At 42.4% G+C, this 17986-nt stretch overlaps 1 protein-coding gene across 19 annotated transcripts in view; it reads left to right on the plus strand.

Moving 5' to 3' along the window:
- The window catches only part of MAP2 (microtubule associated protein 2), a 259226-nt gene that overhangs the window by 32424 nt on the left and 208816 nt on the right, over positions 1-17986 (plus strand). For all 19 annotated transcript variants that reach the window (XM_075430396.1, XM_075430397.1, XM_075430393.1 and 16 more), the window contains exon 2: positions 14193-14251. The gene's annotated coding sequence lies outside the window, so the exon portion shown is untranslated. The remainder of the gene's footprint in view (positions 1-14192; positions 14252-17986) is intronic.

The raw sequence follows: 17986 nt of genomic DNA on the forward strand, positions 1-17986 counted from the left end.
CAGCTGTCTTTGCGCATGATGCCTGTCCATGCTGGACCTGGTCCTTCCACGGAACAGGCCTGCTCCCACTGCTTGTGGCCGTGTGCCAGAGCGGCTCCATGCTTACCCACAGCACAGTGGTAGTGGGAAATCTTGGGGTAGAGCAGGCCCCCACACCAGGATTCAGGACAGTTTTCTCTGGCCCAAGTAAAGACGCGTTTGGTAGTCATCCAAAAGCTGCTGCTGTGTGTTTAGCTGGACATCTGTGGTCTCTGCTGTTGTAAATTCATAAGGATTTTCCAGACATCTGGGAAGGGAGGAGCAGGGATGTTATCCAGCTTGTGGTTCTGCAGAGAAGCAGCCAGCACTCTATTTTGAGATGTGTCTGTATACATACATATATAACCTCCTTAGTGGATCAGTTGCAAAGTATCTGAACTAGATACATGCAAGGAAAATATCCTCTCTGTGTAGCAAGATTTAGCTTTTCACTTCTCGGTTGCAGAAATCTCATAGATTTTGCTTGATGAATTAAGTGTGGTCAAAGAATGTGGTCTATAATTCTCAGTTCTGTATCTCATTTTGGTTATAACAATACTGTGGGTCCTGTTACCCTCTTCAAAAGGGACTAAGTATTTGAAAGTGTCCTTTTTTTGAAAGGTCATTAGGAATTTGCATTCGGTGGTCAGTTCAGGTGCTACCGTGTTTGTAAACATTTCTACACTAAAGCTAAGACGTCTAAAGTAGTTGGTGTAACACATCCAGTATCTTGGAAAGCAAGAGTTATTTAATCAATTTATTTTCTAATCTGACAATAAAAAAAGTCATTTACTGAAATGGATTCCGTGTATGCCATGTTTAGTAGATATTCTCTAAAGAAATCCTTGTTGTAGCAGACTACTGAACAATTAAGGTGATTCAGAGATTGGCAGGGATAGAATATGTAGGTGAATATTTGAAGTGCTGGATAGGAACCAGAACTGCTGTCCTGGACAGGTATGAATGGTAAAAGCAAAGCTGTCAGTTCATATTGTTGGAGTTAACACAGGGTAAGAAGATGAGAATGATTTTCCTATAAAGATAAGCATGTCGAAATGAATAAATCCCCCAGCAACCAAGGATTCTTTCTTTCTTACTCATCTCTTATTCTTCAAGAAAAGGAGAAATGAAAACAGTATTCACTGATGGGGATGGAGAGGGGTGTTCTCTTTGCTCATCTCATTTACCTTGTTTAATTTTTGATTTATGATCTCCACTGGGAAGCTGTGCTTTGGTTCTATGCCTTGTCTTAAAGCTAATACTTGCTGGGTAAATGTGAATGAAAGCAAATACACAGGCTGTGACTGCACAACCAAGTCTTGCGTGTTGATTATGTGGATGGTTGTTGTGCTTGACTGCAGTACCAGTTTGTTCTGCTGCAGCAGTGTTAGGCCTGCCATGCTGTCATGGTGGCTTTCTCTGCTGCACCTAGACCAGGTGCGTTGTCTGTGTTTAACAAGATCTGTTCACAGTGCTGGAATGACTTGCAGGTAACAGCAGGTGTTGAAACTTTCTTTTACAGGGGATGTTCTGGCTTTTGATTCAGCCTTTACCAAATGGTCTCTCCTTAGGGCAGAATTATCCAGTTCTTTGGTTCAGTTACCGTTACTGCTTGCATATTAGCTCTTGAGCTGGGGGCAGTGCAAAATAGGCTCTAGCGTTAAAGGCATCATCAACTCAATGTACCCATGTATGTAACCGTGATTGCATTTGACTTGAGTGTTGCTTGGTGATTGCTGCTTGGTAATTTGCTCTGTTGAATGCTCTTTCTTCCACGATCAAGTGCAGAAGAGTCCTGTATGAGGTAATTATGGCTATACAGTGTCATCTGTAGGGCTTTAGGACAGAATTTTTGCCTCTCAGTTGCACACATCCCGTGTCTGCCTGAGGGCCATGAATGACAGGACTTTGCATTCAGCTGATGGGGAATGTCATCTTTGTATTGAATTGTAAGTGTTTGTATCTTGAGCTTGGTAAGGAGGAACAGTTGAGATGGCAGCGCTAAGCAGAGAAGAGAATTGAGACCCTGCCTGGAGTACTGCATCCAGCACTGCAGCCCTCAGCACAGGAAAGACATAGACCTGTTGAAGCAGGTCCAGAGCAGGGCCACAAAAATGGTCAGAGGGCTGGAACATCTCTCCTATGAGGAAAGGCTGAGAGAGTTGGGGCTGTTCAGCCTGGAGAAGAGAAGGCTCCAGGGAAACCTTATTGCAGCCCTTCAGTACCTGAAGGGGGCCTACAAGAAAGCTGGAAAGGGACATTTTAGAAGGACATGTAGTGATAGGACAAGCAGTAATGGCTTTAAACTAAGAGAGGGTACATTTAGACTAGATCTAGGAAGGAAATTCTTTACTATGAGGGGCGTGAGGCACTGGAAGAGGTTGTCCAGAGAAGTTATGGCTGCCCCCTCCCTGGAAGTGTTCAAGGCCAGGTTGAGCGGGCCTTTGAGCAACCTGATCTAGTTGAAGATGTCACTGCTCATTGCAGGGGGGTTGCGCTAGGTGACCTTAAAGATTGCTTCCATCCTAAACTATTATATGATTCTATGAAATCATGGGGATTTTGAGGAAAAAAAACCCAGGAGATCTTGTGCTGTATTTGTTCAGTGGTGATGAAAACCCCTCTGCTGTTACAGCAGTTGGCTTACATATTTCTTGGGACTTCTGGAAACAGTAGAAAAAAATGCTGACAAGGGTGACAGTAGCTGGCTTTAGACCAGTACATTGCTATGGTTAATTGGTGTAGGGGAAAGGTACTAGGAAAGGATTGCAAGGAGACAGTGGGAAATCGGAGGGAAAAGTGTTGTATTTGCAGAGTAACCTGCTGACGGTTGAAACCTGAGGGAGAAATTATTCAACAGTGTTGTTTGTCCAGGTGTATGATGTCAAGTACTTGGATCACCGAGTGTCCTAGCCAAAGACAGCTGATTTTAAACAGTGGCATTAAGTGGCAGAGTAAACATCCATCTTGGTTACCTGACAGCACACCTGCCTTCTGATGTATTGCATGGTTTTATGCTGGGGCTGTATTTCCTGCAGTATTCTTGGGGTCAGTGTGAGTGGGTAAGATCCTACTCTTAATACATGAGGGGAGGAAATGGGAAAAATCTGGAGACTTTGATGGAAGAGCATACTTACTTACTTGCTCTATAGTTTTCAAATAAATGATCATCATAAAGATTCTTGCCTGACTGTCCTAGAGAATGTCTGCCTCAATTTGTCATGGCCAAAAGTGTCCAACTACCCAAAGCCACTGTATGTCTCACGAATGTTGTTCAGGAAGACTGATGGAAAGACAGCAGTAGGGAGTAATTTGTCTGTGTTGATGAGAGATTACAAAATGCTGCACAGTAGATTGGGAGGGGTGACAGGGAGAGAAAGCCTAAACCAAAAAGCCACTATAGTACAGAAAAAACGAAAATTGGATGATGGGACTTACCAGTAAGAGACAGGAAATTCTTTTCTGAAGAATTGTATGCTCGCTGTATATAGCACAGAAGAACGAGCTGCAAGTGTGGAAGGGTGCAGTGAGGCTGCAGAGTCTTTAAGTTGTTTCTTGCAAGTCCTGCATGCTGCGGGGCCTGTTCAGCAGGGTTGCAGTGGGATTTTGGAGGCATCAGAGGTGAGCAGCTCAAACATCCAGCGACCCAGTGGTCAACAGTGGAGTTTCTGGACTCAGACTTTGTAATGAGGTGCCTGTACATAAACTTAGGGACTGATACTGCACATAGGAAATGGTTTATGTTTGCAGTGTGCTCTTGCAGCTTGTTGGCTTACTCCGTGGACCATGTACAGGTGATTTTGCCTGTGGTTTGACATTGACGCATGTGAGGAGATCACAGCCATTAGTACATGCTTTGCATAGAAATGGTTTGGCATCTGAAGTCCTTTTCTTGTTATGCTGTCCTCTGTGTTGCTCTGTTAATCATCATATTGGTGCTTTTTGAAACCTGCAATTACAGTGAGCTCCGATTGATGGGAAGCAACATTAAAGGATTAATGAGTTCAACTGAATATTTTGTGATTCCTTGAAGTGTCAACATCAGCATGCAACAGCACACTGCTGATTCACTTGATGCAGTCTTTGGCAGCCAGCACAAGGCATTATCCTGAGACAGTGTGCACTTCAGCCATTGCAGAAGGACTCACTGTCAGTGTTATCATGATACAGGATTAAAAAAAAATCAAACCTCTTGAAAAGTGGGACCATGTGGCTACGTGCTTTGCAGGTATAAATTGACATGGCATGAAGGCTGAAATCATGTGTGCTGTTGGAAGCAGATTGGAAGCGATCATTCTGATTCAGTGGCAGTCTTGTGCTTGTAGGAGCCAATGCTCAGAAAATACTTGTAGAATCTCCTATAATTGAATAGGATGTTTAATTTTCAATGTATTTGCTCTTCAGATGTTCGTGTCCTGACTGCCTTTCCTTTTCTGTGCGCTTTCCTTTCCTGTCTTTTCTTTCAAAAAAAAAAAAAAAGTTCATGTAATTGCTTTGTGTGTGTATATACATACAGATACACATGCACACCCAAATATTGAGGACCAGAACAAGTGCAGCTTTTGTAAACCCTCTGCTCCCTTTGAAGTGTATCCTGAATGTAATTACTTCAAGTGGCCTCTGCTTGTGTGGTTAGGTTAACATTGCATGCCCTGTCAGACACCTTCTCTATCTCAGATCAACACACGATCTAGAGTTTTGACAAGTTCATTCTAATTTATTTAATAATGCAGCTGCACTTGCTTGCTCCCAAGTGCTTTCCTTGTGTCTTTTGAAAAAAAAAGTTCTATCAAAGAGACTTTTGCAGAACCAAAGAAGTGTCAGCAGAAATGTTGCATGGGATCCATTGAGCCCTGTGCTTGGTGTTACAAATGGTTATGTGGTAGGACCCACTGAGGTTGGTAGGTTGCTTGTGTGATTAAGGACTACTTCCAAGCGTCACAGCTTGCTGTGTCAGAGCCCAGTTTCCTTTTTTACTCATAACATAGTTGCCACAGTGGTGAGCTTAGAGCTGTTGAAGCAGTTTTCTGAGTATCTGCTTTGAGTGACCAGCTCCTGTTAAATCAGACCTCTCCATTCAGAAATCTCCTTGAAGCTTTGAAAATCTCTACCTTGAAAAAAAGCTGGAGATGAATTATATATGTAGCACTTTGAAATACACCGAGGCAAGCCCTTTGCTCAGGACTGATAATTACAGACAGCATTCTGATCCTCAGTAGAGGGTTTTAAAAGAAGATCACTAATTATGTTATTGCGTGTCAGCCCTTTTAACACTTTTTTTTAACAAAAGTGCATTCTTCCTTGGCTGAAATACGAATACAAGAGAGATAATGTCACTTGCCAAGGATAAGATTATTTAAAACTAGAATGATGCTGGTGCCTACTAATTAAAAGTTAATAAATCTGTAAAAAATGGGATTTCTAAGCCAGATTTGAATCAGTTTGCCATTGTTACTTGTGATTGAGATCTCTGGGTGAGGTGCATAGAAATTATAGAACGGTTTGGGTTGCAAGGGACCTTAAAGATCACCTACTTCCAACCCCCCTGCCATGGGCGGGGACACCTTCCACTAGACCAGTGGGGCCCAAAGCCCCACACAACCTGGCCTTGAATGCTTCCAGGGAGGGGGCAGCCATAACTTCTCTGGACAACCTCTTCCAGTGCCTCACGCCCCTCATAGTAAAGAATTTCCTTCCTAGATCTAGTCTAAATGTACCCTCTCTTAGTTTAAAGCCATTACCGCTTGTCCTATCACTACATGTCCTTCTAAAATGTCCCTTTCCAGCTTTCTTGTAGGCCCCCTTCAGGTACTGAAGGGCTGCAATAAGGTTTCCCTGGAGCCTTCTCTTCTCCAGGCTGAACAGCCCCAACTCTCTCAGCCTTTCCTCATAGGAGAGATGTTCCAGTCCTCTGACCATTTTTGTGGCCCTGCTCTGGACCTGCTTCAACAGGTCTATGTCTTTCCTGTGCTGAGGGCTGCAGAGCTGGACACAAGACTCTAGTTGGGGTCTCTCCAGAGCAGAGTAGAGTGGCAGAATCTCCTCCCTCGGCCTGCTGGCCACGCTTCTCTTGATGCAGCCCAGGATATGGTTGACCTGGGCTGCAGGCGCACATTGGTGGATCATGCCAAGATTTTCACCCATCAGTACCCCCAAGTCCTTCTTGTCAGGGCTGCTCTCAGTCCCTTCATCCCTCAGCCTGTATTTGTACTTGGGATTGCTCTGACCCAGATGCAGGACCTTGCACTTGGCCTTGTTGAACTTCATGAGGTTTGCACAGGCCCACCTTTCAAGCCCGTCCAGGTCCTTCTGGATGGCATCCCTTCCCTCCAGTGTGTAGACAGCACCACTCAGCTTGGCGTCGTCTGCAAACTTGCTGAGGGTGTGCTCAATCCCACTGTCTATGTCACTGACAAAGATGTTAAACAGTGCTGGTCCCAGTACAGACCCCTGACAAATGCCACTTGTCACTGGTCTCCACTTGGACATCGAGCCACTGACCACAACTCTTAAGTACAACCATCCAGCCAATTCCTTATCTACTGAGTGGTCCATCTGCTAAATTCTTGTCTCTACAGTTTAGAGACAAAGGTTTCTTCCGGGACAGTGTCAGATGCTTTGCACAAGTCTGGGTGGATGATGTCACATCATCATGAAAGCTCTGCTATGTGTCCTTGTCTTCCCCAATTAACCTTTACTCTGGGTAGTGTTGCTAATGTGCTGTTTCTGTGATGCTGCTGTCATGCATAAAGGGACTAGGAGGCCACCAAAGACTTAGTGTTTATATATTTTTTCATAATAAAAAAACCTTATTTAATTTTTTTTTTGTATGAATTCCAGGTTCTGTACACTTCCACATATATTTCTAGTATGGCTGTAGAAATCGATTGAGTGCTAGTCAGCCCTTGCAGCTCAGACAGTGCCTCTTTTGTCGTGTTGCAGCGCAAAATGTTACTTGTATTCTTAATGCACTTGACCTCAGTTACATCTAGGTGATGTATCACAGACCAAAAAAGCTGTTAAAGAAACCTTTTAACATTGCGAAGTCAAAAGGCTCATTTCAGGAAATACTGGAATAAAGGGTGTTTGTGCAGTCTTTGTGGCAGCCTTCTGCACACATATTATAAAACAGGCTTTAATTATGCGATCACATTATTACTTGTTTCCACAGAACTCCTGCCTCATTAAGTGCATGGTTTGGATGTTGCTCCATTTGGGAACAGCCACTCAGTGTTTTCATTTTTCTCCTGTGTTTTCCATGCATGTTTTCATTCTTTTTGTTTTCTGCAAACTGTGTAAGACTGTTACGAAAATAGTGACTTTTCTGTATCAGTCATTATCTTGCTGTGTCGCATGTTTAGGAATTCGTATATCAGAACACTGCAGTGAAATGGAGGTGCACTCACACTGTAGAGATGAAGCAAATTTTAAAAGTCCAAGTAACCCTACTTGGGCGTCCAGTGGAAGCTTCTCAGGTTCTCTGTGGAGTCATCAGCACTCTGCTCTGACCCTCTGTGAGCAGTTTGGGCATGGACATGCAGGCAGGACAGCAGACCCTGAGCAGAGGCTGGGAAAGAAACAGTTGTCTAGGACATCCCACTTTGACTGAGGCCATCCTCCTCATAGCTGCACACTCCTTTCCCTATCCCCAGTCCTTGCTTTATTATGTGCCTTTGAGTTGTGGTGTCAGAGCATGCTGTCCTACAGACATCTTTTGCTTCATCCCTGGAGTAGTTTTAATTTCTGTTAGAGTGAGGAGCAGGTCCTGTGGAAGGACACTGTGACCTTACAACTAAAACCTATGCATCAGGAAGCTGGAGTTTAAACTGCTTGGAAAAGTTAATTCTTTAACTTCTTAACTTTATTTTTCTTATCTACAATGGCAGAGTCTTTTTAGCTTGTTCAGGATTCCTATTTACCAGATCAGCCCATTTGAGTGTTTCAGATCTTTAAGATTGCCACAAACTGAATTGATCCTTTATCTAATTAAGAAATGCACTTCCCCAGTGTAATCCTTCATGCTTGTGACACTTAAACTCCAGAAGAACCTTCATTGATTTCTGATATGAATACCTCAAACTAAACTTGATTTTGGGAAATGAATGTCATTTGGCTGCTTTTTTTTTTTTTCTTCCTGTATTATTGAAGATTTGCATTATATTCTTTGATTTGCTGGTTGTTGAAAGGAAACTGCCTCTGGTAGTTCTTAAGGAGTTTTTCCTCAGCTATTAACTCTTGACTAAGGCTGCTTATGGACTTTCAGAGTTGTGTAGCTACTGTGAACCTGTTTAACGAGTACCCTTAGCATCAGCTGAGGCTGTGCCACAGACTTGTGTTTGTTGTAAGCACCCAGCTGAAGTGTCATCTGAACTGAGATCTGTGTGTGTTTTCAAAGATTTTCTTGCGAACTTGCAATAAATAATCTCTCTGTGCCTCAGTTACCCTTCTGTACTGGGATAACTAATCCCTTGCCATATCGTAGAAGAGTTGGGGAAGTAAAGATTGTAGACTGGGAAGTGTTTGGACATTGAAACAGTAGGAGCCTGTAAGACAGAGAGAGACCATTTGTTTAATACTTCCTCTTGAAAAGTTGTGATTGGCAGGGCTGAGTGTGGTAATGTGGTTGGTAAGTGGTGGTCAGTGGTGAAGCTCTGATTAACTTTGTGGGCTCAGGACCAGATGCTGTGAGAGTAACAGGGGAAACACTGAAGGATTTGTTTTAGGGAGAGAATGGGAGGGAACATGTTGATTCTCTGGCTGCAGAAGAAAGCAAAGATACTTTTCAAGCATCTTTTCATCACTACAGAGAAAATAACAACTCGCATTGTGATTCCCCAAGACATGTGTCCAAGACGGAACCTTAGCTACTATGAATCAGTGGCATTCCCTGTCATTTTGCTAGAGCTGTGCTGATCTGTCCCAGCTAGGAGTCAGGCTTTTGAATATGAAATCTCATGGAAGAAGAAGAAAATTTCAGGCAATTCTTCCCTTGCAGAAGACTTCCAACCATGTTATCTCTTATAGTGTTGGTGCCAATAAATTGAAAGTTGGCTAAGCAGGTAATAAAAGGATGTGGTTTAATTTTACTTGAAACTGTATAGATCCGGAATAAACTCACTGGAAATCAGAATTGCTATGAGGAAGACATTGCCTATGAATGAGAATAGGAAGCAATTCAGAATTTGCAGGTTCATACTAACAGAAGGGCCTTGTCATGAGATGATAGAGAATTTACTTGAATAGGAACAGTGTTAGAGGAACACTGATTGCTCTTGAAAGTAAAATCTTTTTTTTGTTACATATTTTCTTGCCTTGTTGGTACCCTTGCAGTGTGTTGAGTTGCACCTTTGAAAATGTGTTTAAGCGTTAAAAAATGGCAAAAGGATAACAGGATCAGTCAAAGAACCAAACAGAAGCTTTGAGGTTTTGTCCCTGCAGAAGTACTGACAGTGCACAATGTACTTCTGGTGTGAATTCCTGTGCCTGAAACTGGGAGACTAAAGTTGAAATGGTATGCGCTCCGTGTAGCTCCTGGGAAACTAGGCTCTCAGCTTCCATTAACGATATTGAACATGTATCTGCTCCTTTTTTGCACAGCAGGGAAGATGCCCCACAGATATGTTACATTACTCCCTCTTCCGCTCTGAGCCATAGATCTTGTGTGTAAACAATCTAAAATATTCTGGGGTTTTTAGAACTCAATAAACTTTTCATTACACAAAATGTGGTAAGAGAGGCTATCAAAAGTGCCACAGCAGATGAGGAACAGTCTTACTCCCATTAGTGATAAAGTGGACTTTGAAATTTCTGGCTTTTTAAAGAAACAGAAGATTCATTTTTTTCTTCCTTCACACAGACCTCTGTGAGTGGGCTGCAGCGGTAGGCTCTAAATGTGAACCTCTGTTCAAAATGTGAATTTGCCTAGTGTATTTTCAGGCACAAGGCTTTCAGAGTACAGCCATAGTTTTTGCTGCTCAGCTTCATCACATGCAGATAGGAAAACAATCAAAAATCTCGGACTGTCCATTATCAGCAGTGGGCAGATCAAAGAAAGGTAAATGCAGAAGGCTAGAAGGAATTGCAAGAGATACAGTGCAGAACTTGGTTGTCAAGGCATGTTCCCTAAGATGTCCGCGTCCTGTTTACCTGGTTCTTTCTGACTGTCCGGTGAAGGTGGTATACAGGTTCAGCAGGTTCCTAATTCAGTTAGATTAGCCTAAATCTCCTTTGCAAGTCTTTCAGATGTTGAACAACTTCTAGCTTTATACTTTGGAGGATTATCTCTTATGTTAAGGCATGACTGTGTTGCAGACAATAGTTAATAGTGCTAGGCTGATGGCTCCGACAGAAGAGCTCTGGAAAATTTGACTCTGGAAGCTGAATACCTGGTTGCTCACTTTGCTTTTCTGTGGGGTGTGACTTGCCTCCACTTAAAGAGTCAACACAGCAGAGAGGAATGTGGATTTGCACTCCAGCTCCCCCTGCGCAAAGTTGTGTGCCTGGGCTCAGCCTGTTGAGCATTGACTAAAATGTTGGTGGATGAAACTGTGTGCTGAAATATTTCTTTTTCTGCCTCTGCAGCAGCACTGCTACAGCACTTTACATCACTGAGTTTTATGGTGATGATTTTGGATCTAATGAAGTACATGCAGACTCTGTTAGCTCAGTGCTTTCTGCTGGCTAGTCACACAAAATATTGCAAAGAAGTGAGCCTCAGACTGACTTCTCTGAGAACTTATTCAAACCCCTGAAGAGTATAGCATGTCTGTGCTGCCCTTTTTCCAGTAAATATGCTATACTGTAACAAAAAACTAGATTAGACCAGTTTGTCATGGTTGGTTCTTTACAGAAGCAGATTTTCTGATTTTGAGCATCTAACCATCTTCTGGGTATTTATAATGGATTAATGATTTGTTTCAGAAATCTGAGTTAGACTGATAGGTCTGTAGTTCCATGTGTGGTCATCATTCTCTCTCCTTTTTATGGTGGTCCTGTGCTTGCCTTTGGGCAGTGCTTTAGGACTTTCCTTATCTCCCATGATTTCGCAGTGTCAGTGGGTTCCACCATTAGTGTGTGGCTGTTTTGTTTTGGGGTTGTGTTTTGTTTTTTCTTTTTTTTTTTTAAACATAATAAAAAAAAAGTAGTTTAATTTCATCTGTTGCAGCTGACTTACCTATATGAGTCTCTTCTTAATATTCTTTAAACATATCTCCCTGTTTTGGTCAGCACTGTCCACTTGATGTCCAAGCTTTCTTTTGCCACAGAATAGTTTATCTTTGTATCTTTATTCTATCTCCAGCACTTGTAGCTTTCTTGTAGTCTTTTGGCCTCCCATGAAGCCCTGCTGACCTGTGCAGAGTTGCTTGAAATCTGTCGTGGGTTGTTTTTTGGTTTTTTTTTTTTGAGATTCACTACCCTTAATCTGCTGCACTCAGTCCTTCCTTCTGTTGGAATAGTTGGTGTTGTCATTTCATGATCACTGTTACCTGATCCATCTCCTGCCTGCAGATTTTCAAACAGTTTCTCCCTTTTAGCCAAACCAACTCCATCTTCTGAAATGGAATGTACCCAAGGTGTTAGAAGATCTTGATGTGTCCAGCTGTACCATTGGATATTTTGGATAAGCACAGCTGTCTTCATAGCATGTGCCTCTCAGGGCTGGTGTGGGCTGAAATATGGGAAGTACTGGACAACTTTATTTTGCCATTGCATGTTACTGGAAAGCTGTTAGTGAAAGACTTTGCTAACCATTGTGACTCCTTGCAGGAGCACCAACTTCACATAAAAGCTGACAGCGTTATCAAATGCCACTGTACTTACAGTAAGGCTGAAGATAAATTATTCTTTATAGGCATGTTATTCAAAAACAACTGCTGATTTTATTAGCCAACAAGTATTCAGAAGACAAAATGCTAACATGTAGCAGTGCTAATTGTGTCAAGCAATCTGAGTCAAGCAATTGGCATGGTACTTCCATTTATTAGCAGTCGTTTCTTAAATGTCTCTTGAGTGTTCACCACAGGCTGCATGAGTCAGGGCTGTGATTCTGAAAATCTTGAGGTTCCTAAACAGAGTTAACTGAGTGTAACTGTAGCAGAAAAGTAAATAGGTGCCTGATCAGTGTTTCACAGTTATATTATCTTGCTAGCAACAAGTAAGTTTCCCTTTTATCATGACCCAAGATATCACGATGAGTCTAGAGCCTCTCAAGGAGTAGACATCGTGGAGCAGGCCTTAAAGATGCTAGAAGTTCTGCTTTCTGGAGGCGCCAGGGTTATATGCTTATCCGTCATATGCTCATCAGAAGCTTTATAAAAGGGATCCTGCTGGTGCTATCCCTACTTATCTCTGGCTTTGAGTATGAAATGGGAGCTCCTCAGAGATTAGGAGCTGAATGTGGTTTTGCTTAAGACAGGAATATTATGTTTGAGTTGTTAGATGATCATGTTTTGCTGACCATTATTAACAGTGTCTGTACAAGTAACATCTTCCTAAAGAATGCCAAATCTTTGGTGCATGACACTGCACCTGGGGGCGGGGCCTTAGACAAATCTCATTTAGCAAGTCTAACCAGCTTAGAGCTGATTTCCTTCTCAGACATACGGAATTAACCAAAGATAATAGGGACCATGCCTGGCCAGAGTATTGTAAGAACTGACTTTTCATTTTCTCATTGGGAGGAAAGAAGAAATAGTTGAACTTGAGTTTTCTTCCACTTTTCTCCTTTAAACCTCCATCTTTATGCTCAGTTATGACAGCATTGTGCAATACAGATTTAGTCTTTTTGTACTTTCAGGAAGTTGCCCCATGCTTAAAAGCAGGAGGTAAGGACGGAGTCCTTGCTTTCTGCTCATCATTCAACCACTGCCTCACGTTAACTTTGGCAAGACACTGAATATGCCCTTCACTACCTTTCTGTGAAATTAAATGCTTCATTTCTAAGTTTGATAAAATCAGAAGCAAGACTCCCATTGCTTACAGTGACAATCTCTGTGCTCAAGGGGACAGTGAGATATAGCAAAGTTGGCTAGAAGTACAAAGTGCTTGTATTCCTGCTAGCATTTTTGTGCTCCCTACCCTTCCCGTGTCAAGCAGTCAGTATCTTGTGTAGTTTTCTTTAGCTGTGTTTTTTGTTACCCACATTCTGGCAGAAGTTAATTCTGCAGGTGCATGCTGATTAAGGGCAATAGTGCTGGAAAATGGTCTGTTTGCTTGCTGTTGGCTTGAAGCCGGGAAAGGAAGCCTATCCTCCCTCCTTCTTGGGCAATTCAATGCAATTCGTAAATACCAACAGTTTGCACTTTATAGGTGCTGCTCTGCTGCCTAACCTTTCCCAGGATTTGCAAAGCAGTAATTAATCCTCATTTATGCTGTTGCAATGATATTATACTCAGCATAAGATGTGGGGTAGTAACTAGAGCACAAAGCAGTTAAGAGTGTGCCCAAGGTCGTGCAATGAACAGCTGTAGCACCAGAGAGAAATCTCCTCTGTGACTGCTCAACTGCACTGCCCCATTGCAGCTTTTCTGTGGTAGATGATACTCCATTACATATTTAATTTATAGGTCCCATCAGTCTGGTCTGCAGTTTGTAAGCACATCATTTTTACTGTGTGATGTAACTGTGGGATTCCTGGAAACAAGGAAGGTTTTGGTAGATTAAGTCGTGTTGTCTACGTTCTTTGTTTGCAGACTCCTTGTACTTTTGATTGTTGCTGTTACCATCTTTTGTACTTTTTGATGAATCATCCCTCGTGAATCTGGATACATGAAGAATCTTCTGTCTGCAGATCTTTCCTTTCTGTAAAGGAAGCAGTGGTTTAGTTGTTTCTGTGAAACTCTGATCATAACAGAAACCATTAGAGTAGCCTTGTGTTCAGTGGAATCTGCTTTTCTGTGGATATCCACTGTAGAGAACAGGCATTTTGAAGGCCCAAGCTCTTCAGTGGAATATGGTCTGATGTATGTGAAGGGATGTAAGCTATGATGGCGGGAGAGGTTCTAGTCACTGGAAAGGAGAATTTGGTGTAACTTTGCACGTGTTACCAAAAGCAGAGAAGGAAGGTATTTTGTTAATCACATGTTGCAATTACCGAGTCTTTAATTCATTTAATAAAACGAGAGCCTTTTCCCTTTAGTAGCTGCCACTAACTGAGGGCTTTTGCTTTGTTTCAGATTACAGAAACCTGAAGTAAAATATCCTGTGACTGACAACGTGACAAGAACACCAAGAGGTGGGTTTTCTGGTGTTATTGGTCTCATATCAGTCATTCCAGAGCACTGGAAATGCTGTACATCTCAACTTTACTAGGATGGATTGCATAATGAATCTCTGTATAAGTTTGAAAGGACTCTTCCTATGTCTGCATGTATGTGTGTTATGTAATTTGATGGTATTTTAAACAAAGAGAATGCGTACGTTTCCTGGGTTGTACAGTGAAGGTGTTTATGGCACAGAGGTGGAAACTTAAATGAAAATGGAAGTGCATTGGGATTTTTGTCAAATTTTTTGTGCAGGTGTCTGTTTTCTGTAGGAAATGTCCTATTGACAGTACAAGTTGAGCTATCCAAAAGCTGGTGCTGCTGGGTACAAGCACTGCAAGCTGAATCTATGACGTGGCATTTTTCTCACACTTCAAATTTAGGGTTCATGGTTGCCAAGAATGTTCTCTGTAATGTGTGCTGGTTACTTGTCTGTCAGTCACCACATGTCCACTTTGTTTGAGGGTTCGTTGCTGTGTGTTATTGAAATGTTTTATTGAGATTGTTTACGGAATACGCAAATTTGCAATGCAGCACAGATGCAAAAAAATGCTGATCCCTGGATTTCCCACTGCACACTGGTGTTATCTGTTCACAGGAGGGTTTGTGTAATGGGTGCAGACAGCTTTTGGTTATTTGAGTGGCTCAAGTGGAAAAAACAAAGAGCCGGTAAATACCATTTTCACTTTATCAAATGGTTGTTACAAGAACAATGATTTGGTCATTCCTCTTCAACCAAGAAAAGTGCTGATCTCAGCTACTTGAAGTCTTCAAGCACCAGGTTTATCTGGTAACACTGCACAGCCACTATGAAGTCATAGGTTTTGTTTCGTTGTTTTCTGTCCTGGGGCTGGTTCTTGTCCTCCTTTCTTGGGTGGAGAGTAAAATCTGTGACATGTGTTGCCTGTGTCTCTGTGCTGGGGGCAGTTTCTTCTGGCCACAACATTGCTGCTCTTACTGCAGCCTATCTTGGAGGTGTTAGTTCTTTTTTCCTGTGTCTGACAGTGTGAGCCTTTCTAAAGCTCATGTCCGCAGCAGGAGAGTGAGCAGCAGGATTTCAGTGCAGAGCAGCAGTATCTCTGTTGGGTATTTCAGAGTGCGGTGTTTGTTGCCAGCTCTGAAATACTGTGTTGTTCCTGTGATGGGCTGCAGCGCAGACATACTGTTTGTATTTTGAAGATGTTAAAAAGAATGGCCATAGGTTTGTACACCTTGTCTCGTGTGTTTGTGGAAGGCAGTGAGAGAAACAGGTGAGGTGTGAAAATTTATCAGCAAGCCTCCAGCTGTCAACACACTTAAAACTGCCAGGGTCCTGCTCATGGGATTAATCTTTGTCTAGCAAGAAAAGGTCTGGCTTTGATTTCAGTGAGTGCAAGATGCTTCTTTTAGTGGTTCCTTGTCAGCCTCTGCATGTCAATGAACATGATTTATTAGGCAAGAAGTCAAATGGTCAGGAAGAGCTGCGTCTTTCAAAGCTGTAATGAGGCCAAGTCCAATAACTAATGGGAGAGAGTGATTGGAGGATCTGAGCTTAAAGTGTAGACGAAGCTGTTTGGTGGGTGCTCTTTGCAAAGGGCAACAGTGAAGTTCAGGAGAGTTCATTCTACATTTTACTTCACTAGTGCAAGTCTGAGCTTCAAAAATGTTGATGGCAGGTCTTGAATATGCTGTCTGCTCTTGCAAAAAGGTCATCACAAACAGTGATGTGTGTAACCAGGGGAGTCAGTGCAGGCTGGTGAGCTGTCTGCTGAAAGGGATAGGTAAACTGTCTGCTTGTAGAAGCAAGTAGCAATTCAATTCTCCCTGTACCCAGAATATGGGTACTTGAGCTGCTCGCAATTTATGATGTGGAGAAGAGGTCCATCTTGCATAAATGGAGAGCAAAAAAGCTTCTTGTAATTAAATGGTTGATTGCCTAAATCCCATTTTAGTAAGCTGATCAAACAGTGAGTACAGGCTGCAGGAGCAGCCCCAAGCCAAGGGTGAATAAACACTTTAAACTTTTGATTTTGGTAGTTCTTCTGTCTGATTCTGTTCTCTTTCCCTCTTCTCCTGCATGAATCTAAGGCATGTTCACATCATGTTACTATTAAGCTTGCACACAAGCCATGTAATGGCACAGAAAAAGTCTTCATGCGTTTCTTGGTCTGACTCTGTTGCATCACTTTCTGGACTGCCCCAAAGCACCTTCCCTCCCCTTCTTGCTCACCACATAGCAGTTGTGTGTCTTGCACAAAGGAATGAAAGCAAGACCGTTTGTCTCAGGCCTGTCTCTGCAAGCTCAGGCACATACTGAACCTAAATATTACCTAATTTTTCACACTTGCAGGGCAATAAAATTCAAATTCTCAAAGCAAAACATGAAATGTAAGTGCAACAATGTGTTTTACTGAGAATGTGGGAAAAAAAAGCAAGCAAGGAAAACATGTTTTTAGATCTTATCAGAATATTTCACAGGAAGAATATGAATGCATGTAGGAAACAGTTCCCAGACCTGTACTAATACACAGTGAATTTCCACGTGGTATGAACAAAAAAATTGAGAGAATTTTATCAAAAGCCCGAAGACCTATATTGTCTAGCTTAACATTGGGCCCTCAGTCTTGGCTACTGCTTCCAAGAAGTGTGCTTACCCTGCTTTCCTCCCGCAGAGTCTGTAGATTAGCACCTTAGGAGGGCTGTGAAGGTCATGTGCCATTTTCTGGAGGACCTCTCTCTTTCCATTGAATCTAGAAAAAGCTTTTGGTTTTTGGATACCTCTGTTCTCTGTTGAATTTGAGGTATGAAGAAACTGAGGTGGTGTTCTTACAAGCCCTATAAACAGATCTAGCTGAGCATTTACTGCTATACTGTTAAAAAAGTAATATGAGAATTGTGATCATGACTTACACCATGGAGTGTTTTGTGCTTCTGTCTTTAAAATTGCTGCTCTTTTGGGCTGTTTGTCTTACGACAATAGTCTGGTATGGCATAGCATGTAAAAGATTGTAATAAGGCACTTGATCATTTGGAGGAATCTTAAGTGTCATCGCACCAGGGTGTACTGGTTCTCTAGTTCCCAGTGTAAGATTATGCACCTCAAGTTATTTTCTGGAGCTGCTCATATATACTCATCATTACCAGTCTTTGCTACTCTACCATGAGAAACAGAAAGTGTGAAGGTATTCAGCAATGCGAAGAGCTCCCAAAGCAGAGGTTCCAGAGGAGGACGATGCCACATTTGTGGTACAGGGCCGTGAGGACAGTCCACACAGCCAAACAACAAGGATATTGTCCTTAGGCCCACTCCTTTCTCTGTTACAGATTTCCTGTGTGATATTTTTCTTTTTGTGCTAAAACAAAAAAGGAAAAGAGAAAGCCAGATGCTCTTCCCTGTTGAAGGCATTGACATCATATCCAGCATCCTTTGGTTCGATGCTAAGGGCTTTAAAATACCTTGGAGAGAGAGTCATGTGAGGCAGAAGCTATTTAGACGGAGCCTTGGCTATTCATGTTGAAGTCGTAAGGAACTTGAGCTTAGGGAAAAAAAAAAAAAATCCAGTTGATTGGAAATGCTCCTCTCGTAAGAAGGCCTTCAGCTTGTGGGGCAGAGAGAGGCAGAGTTTCTCCATCTAAAGATCTCTTGTGGTGTTTGCCCCCAGCAGCACTTTGCCAGGATGTGCAGTGCACTGTCTTGCATTCTCTGTTAGCCCTGGGCAGCAGTAGGG

Source organism: Opisthocomus hoazin, chromosome 9 (assembly GCF_030867145.1).
Source record: "Opisthocomus hoazin isolate bOpiHoa1 chromosome 9, bOpiHoa1.hap1, whole genome shotgun sequence".
Taxonomy (NCBI): Eukaryota; Metazoa; Chordata; class Aves; order Opisthocomiformes; family Opisthocomidae; genus Opisthocomus; species Opisthocomus hoazin.